A 6,862-nucleotide genomic window follows, 5' to 3' on the forward strand; every position below is an offset into this window, starting at 1 on the left:
GGTTCTGATGTGGTCATAATCATGTATTTCCCACACAAAACCCGACCTGGGAGTGATCAATTAAACCACCAATGTATTTGTCCAATTAATAAGTCAAGGCGCTAATAAAGATTTTAGCATCCATGTTAAGTAGCAAGATCGGTCTAAAGTTACTACACTTGGTTTGGTCTCTGCCTGGTTTTGAAATTACCATGATACATGCCTCCCTCATGGTTGGACATGACACCCCCTATCAAAAAATAATTATGTAACCCTCATAGAAATGGAGTCAGTTCAGGACCAAAAGCTCTGTAAAATTCAACTGGCAACCAATCCAGACCCAGTGATTTGCCCGTACTAAGCTGATTGATAGCAAGTAGTAGCTCTGCCTCACTAATCAGTCAATTTTGGCAATTCAATGTTCCTAAAGAATTTCTCTAAATTATCCTCTGTTGGAAATTGAGTTTCAGTACACAAGGACTTAAAGAAACTCGTGAAGTACTCACATCTATCTTACCTCTTCACCATTGTTTCATCTTGTTCATTTACTTTTCTTTGGGCGTATGACATATCTACTATGCCTTTTAACTTATTAGCTAGGATTCTGCCACCTTTATCCACCCCCTCCCAGTATTTCTGTTTCATATACAACATGTCCTTCTCTCCCTGTAAATCCATTTCACATCTCAGAGATTCTCTTGCCCTGTCCATTCTTACCTTGTCCTCACTTCTTTTTGATAATTGATACTTCTTTTGTAACTTGCAAAGTTCATTTTCCATATACTTCAGTTCTCCCAATCCTGACTTCCTAGCACGAGATGTCAAGTTCATCAACTCCCCACAGACAGCTGCTTTAATACTGTCCCTAACCATGAACTCATCAGTTGTACCTTCATGTGCCCAAAAGAAAGAATTGATAAATGATTTTAAGTGCTTCAATATATCTTGGTCATTCAGTATAAATAATTTCAGGTGCCACCTAGTGAAGTTGGACCTCACGCTGCCTAGATTCAACATTTATTTAATCATAGAGTGATCTGACAGTCCTCGTTCCATGATATCAACACTTGCAGTATTTTGAATAAGCCTATCCGAGGTAAAAAAATTATAAATTCTAGAGTATGAATCCTAAACCGGTGAAAAAAAGGAATGCTCCCTTTCTCCTGAGTGTAGAGTTTTCCAACGGTCTACTAAGTCAAAATTGGGCAGGACCTTTCCAAATGCCCTACTTGCCCCTAATGCAGTGTACCTACATAGCGCTGAGCGATCTAACTTGTGGTCAAGGCTGCAGTTAAAGTCACCCCCCAATATTGTGTATTCACTGCTTATATTCCGTAACAAGGAAGATAATGTTATAGAAAAAAAGTTACTCCCTGCAGTACATGGGCCATAAATAGATCGGATCATGATTAGGATCCCTTCAGAACTTACATCTACAAGAATCACCCTACCTTCATCATCCATCGTCACTCACTCCACACTCATGCCGAGTCCCCTGCAAAGTAATATTCCCACTTCTCTAGATTTTGAGATGTGGCAATTAAGCATTGTCTTGTTATATCATGTGTTAGCCAAAATATTTCTAGACTGCTCCACTGAATGTGAATGTGTCTCTTGTAGAAAAACAACGTCTGGCCTAGTCCTCCATAATCGTGACATCAGTTTGTTTCCTTTTTCTTCAGGCACTTAACATTCCATGTGCAGAATGACAGCTCTCTCATCTACCAATACTGTTCTTCTAACTGCATCACCCCTCCCCGCCTTCCTCCATTATCCTTATTAATACAATCAGTGTACATTTCAGATCTCTCAACTTTGGGATGGGAACTAACCAATGCTTGTTATTTACTAATGTGGGGTGTTTGTAGACAGTTTTGAAAATATAAGGTTATAGGTGGGCACTCGCAATGTCTTGCGTTGTAAGCCAAGTTGAAACAATTGCCATTGACTGAAATGTTAACCATCGATGTGATAGACAAATGACTATCATACATTCAACAACCATGATACATTACTGACAAATTGCACACACAAGAACACATTAAAAAACAAAAAATTAGCATTTTAAACAAAACATTATGTATCATCACAGAATCATAATTAATTACAATATATACAATGTGATAAAAGTTCTGAACCATTCTCCCAGAGTACTGTGCCATAATCAATTAGTGCTTTAAATTATAATTTGGACCCCCCTATTCACATTAAAGAAGTAAAGAACAGTATCTTCCCATAAATGCAGAATAATCCCAATAAAACTGCAATCTTTAGCCACTCCTCTTTGCCCCAAACAGGAAGGAATCATGTAGCGTTGTAACATTCATAGGTGACCATTCACTCTTAAGAATTTCACAATGTTTGATTAGCATATCTTTTTGAAAGCCCCCCATCCCACGTATCAACATTTCTCGCATTGATGAGCAGTGTCATCAAGGATCACATTGTGTCACTCCATTCGCCATTATCTCCTGACCCTGTGTCAGTATATTAGCGATCTGGACATGGTCAAGATCTTCCTCTCCATGGTGCCATGGGCAAGCAGACAAATCCCCTCATTCATTTCCATTGCTCGTTGCCTTCCTGCTTAAGGTCTCCCTGACCTTGTGATTGCATGTTAGCATCTCTCCATGATGCTGCGGATGCGCAGCTGACATCTTCCGGTGCTATCATTGAAGCGCATACTGTGTAGCCAAGCACCTGGAATGGAGTAGTGTTCGGGTGGAGGAGCAACATGGGAGGGCCTGATGCAGAGATGAAGTTGAGTAGATAGGAAAACGTTGAGTGGTCGAGTTCCAGAGAGTGCGCCCATCCTCTGGATGTATCAGAGCCGGCTCCTGCACTGTAGGATGAAACATCCATCTTCTGACAACAACGTAGCGATCCGACAGAAGGAATTCCGGAATTGTGGTCACATGACAACCCGGGGCTGTTGCATGGTCATTTACACAAGCACCTGCATTCACATGCTCCAGACTCACGGAACGAAAATAAACAAACTGAAAACGTTTTAACATAAATAAATCAGTCAATGATATCTTTACCACAACAAACAATGAAAGATTATAAGTAAAGTGAATTGAAATGTTATAAAAGTAACTAAATGAATTTGAGGATTTTCCCACGGTATACCCAGTAAATCCAGTAGACAATGGCTTGCAGCTTTATGAATCTTATCTTATATTTTCTTCTTTACTATTAAACTTCTCTGTGTGGTCCCAGCAGACTCCATGTTCTTGCTCCAAGTCTGTTAGGAAGGCTTCTGCAATTATGTGATCAGAGAAAGAGTGTAGCTGTCCATCCATAACTACACGAAATATGGCTGGGTATACCATGTAGTACTTGAGATTTCTTGCTCTTTCCTTTGCCATATTAAACGCCTTCCTATTTTGCAACACATCTCTGTTCAGATCCGCAAATATCATGATTTTATGTCCCCCCAAAAGAGATCACCATGATCACACGCTTTTCTCAAAATCATCTCTTTGATAGGGAACCTCAGGAATTTCACAACAAAGTGCCTAGGTCTCTGGCAAAGTGCAGGTGTTGGCAGCAAACATCTGTGAGCTCTTTCCTGTTCCAAAATTGTTTTGGCATTTGATTGCAACACGATCCAGGTCTTACAACTACAACTTTGAGGAATGATTATTGCCAAACTGCAGCAGTAGCGATCTCTACGACCCCTGTGACAACAAGCGTCAAATACATCTCTAACAAAACTGACTTAAAACAAGCAGATCCTTTTCAAATTTTCCTGCATCCAAAGTCTAACTCAATCAACCAAGCAAAGAAACTGAAAGAGAAAAAACAAAAAATAAACAGACAGGATCAAGTGCTTTCCTTAGAAATATATCAATGCCATTGAAAAAAATGAAAATACAAAAACAAAAAGAAGACCCTATAACTGTAAAACGTGGGAATGTAAACACAAAAACAAGAGAACAGCCCTCCAAACAACCTAAGTCACCACCACCAGTAGCAGCTGACCTTGATGAATCAATACAAATAGCAGACTTGTTAAACCTAAGAGTGCATATCGACGAATCAACAACAAACTCCATTGATCTATCGAGTGAGAGAAACAATTCATCACTATCATAGGTCAATATGATGAGATTTTCTCTTTACAATCCATTTCGGGATCTCTCTCCTGTGAAGATATTTCGGACCAGACTTCTGTCTACTCGATCGATAATACTAGATCGCCAAGTGAGTTATTGTCAACCAGTGATATTCGGTGGGACGAAACAGGATTTAACAAAGAAAGAACACAGAATCCGCCTGTGCACACTATGGATGACACTCCAAAGAACGCCCAGGCGGCGGCAGAGGGAACCTGGAGTAGGCCAAGACAAGATATCCAGTTGCCAACATCCATAGACCCACGCCGCCTTAAGGACAACTATCTCATTGATCTTTTCCGCTATGAACAGCAAAACAACCCGTTGATATTAAAGAGGACAAATGTACTGCGGCCTTTCCATGCAATACCACAATTGGAAACAATTTACATGAAAGATATCAAGGTGGTTGTATTCATGAAAAAAAAGCTTTAGATTTAGTACAGATTGAGCTACGGACAAAGCCAATAATCAATAAAATTTTATCGATGAAAAACGCTTTATATTTACTTGGATTTCGATGTGTGGAAGTATCAAACTCCTTTTCACGAGGTGCTAGTACCAGACAACCCAGGAACCAAAAACAGTGAGATAATGACGAGGAAACAAATAGGGACCTAAACCAAAGGAGAGACACTATAACAGATAAAACGGAAAACCTTCCATCCACTCGACCCAGCAATGGAAGGTCACAATGAACATCTCAAGAACTAACTGTACTCAGCACTTCATCTGGAGAGAAATAGAGAATACACAAAGGAGAGAATCCAATGTGGAATATCCTACTCATAACCATCAGTAATGCTGCACACAAATAATTGGTTCCTCTGCTCCGGGAATATCAGAGGCCATACCCATCTTTTCGAACAATCCATTTCTGATTTTGAGCATTTTCATTTTATATGCCTGCAGGAAACATGGATTACGCAAACTCCATGCTGTGATGGATATGTAACGCTTATCAATCCAGCCGTCCAGTGAAATCAAGGGAGACCTTCCTCAGGTATGCTAACCATGCTAAAAAATGACATAGGTTGGTCACTAATCATTACGGTCAACTTGAACTCTTGGTTACAATGCACTATTATTCAAATGCCAGATGCTGGAGCACCCGAAGACAATCAACAACTGCACCAAGCCCAATCCAAAATCTTGCTGATTCTAAACATATACTGGAATCCGGTGGCCATTAACAATGCAACATTCATAGACAGTGTACTCTCTTATATCGATGAAACTGTCACCAAATGTCGTAATGCTGATATTATTCTGTGTGGAGACCTCAATGTACACCTTTTTGATGGTAAGGGGATACCGCTAGAACAGGACAAATTATCCATTTGTGCTCGTAGATGGAATTCAGAAACTTCAGTTAGAAACCTGGTTCTCACAGGAAACCCGACAGATGACCATGACCTGTTAAAGCCCACCTGTACGCATGGAAAATCCAGCATCATCATTGATCATATCTATGTTTCTATTGGTCTACTAGAGTTGATAGTTAACACTGAAAGCATCCCGACACTTAACAGTGACCATCATAAACTGACCATGTCATGTTTGGGCTCTCACCAGTTCAGTAAGAAGTACCAAGTACCAACATTGGAATTTAACGGTGCAACAAGACGACTACGGATAACACAAGCCCAGATGACAAATCTACCAAGTCGATTCAAAGACTCTTATTTACAAGATATGAATAAACTAAACTACGAATGACTATTAAGACCGTTCCAACTAAAAATGGATAAAGGAACAACCAAAACCTCACACAAACATCATTACAATACCGAACTCATGGAAAAAAAGACAGAACTAAGAAAAAATCTTAACAATTTACGGAGAGCAAGGGCTGATGATAACAAAAAAAAAATCAAATTAGCAAAACAAATCTATAATTATTGGCTCAATTCTCCAAAAATTATTATTCTACAATGGGATGCTGAGACAATTCTTGCCACATTTAAAAACATGAACCTAAGAGACCTGTGGATCCTCCTGAACAACAATGCACAACAAAAGAACCGACTGATATCGAATGTCACATTGGGGCGCCATTCTGCCTGCAAATCCCGTTTTAACAAATGGGGATTTGCGGGCAGAATGGCGCACAAATCCCCTTTTTTGGTGCAAATAATTCCATGAATCAGCCCCAGAGTCTGTAGTAAAGGAATTCACGCAAACAACAAAATGGAACTTCACATGGTCTAAAGATATTGACACTGATCAACAGGCTAAACTCCTCACAGGCTCCTGGCCCGGATTGCTTGTAAAACGCTACCATCAAACAAGCCTCTGAAGTGTGGGCCTAGATCGTCGATCATCTCTTCTCTCTAATTGCCAAACTCAAATCAGATTCCCCAAACATGGAAAATGGCAATCTTAATTCCAATTTTCAAACACGGAGATACAGATGACCCTACGAATTACCGCTCCATAGCCCTCTTAGATCCGTTGGGCAATCTATTTGCAACCTTCTTGCTGAAAAAAAAGACTGTTTGGGCTAAAACTGAAAATAGGTCTGCTATCAGACAAACAGGCTTTACTGGCAATGTGGGCACTAATGATAACCTAATGATTTTAAATCTTATCAAACAGGAAGCACTTCTGTACAAAATGCAAATCTACGAAGCCTCCATATGGCATTTGATGCAATCAAAAGACAAAAGCTATGGAACAAACTTATGGCTTGGAATTGCCCAGTGGAGATCCTCAAGCCTATAAAGCTCCTATCGTCGAATACTGTCATCAAAGTCAGATTA

The sequence above is a fragment of the Ambystoma mexicanum genome, chromosome 6p, assembly GCF_040938575.1.
Source record: "Ambystoma mexicanum isolate Mex_15411 chromosome 6p, UKY_AmexF1_1, whole genome shotgun sequence".
In the NCBI taxonomy this organism is placed as follows: domain Eukaryota; kingdom Metazoa; phylum Chordata; class Amphibia; order Caudata; family Ambystomatidae; genus Ambystoma; species Ambystoma mexicanum.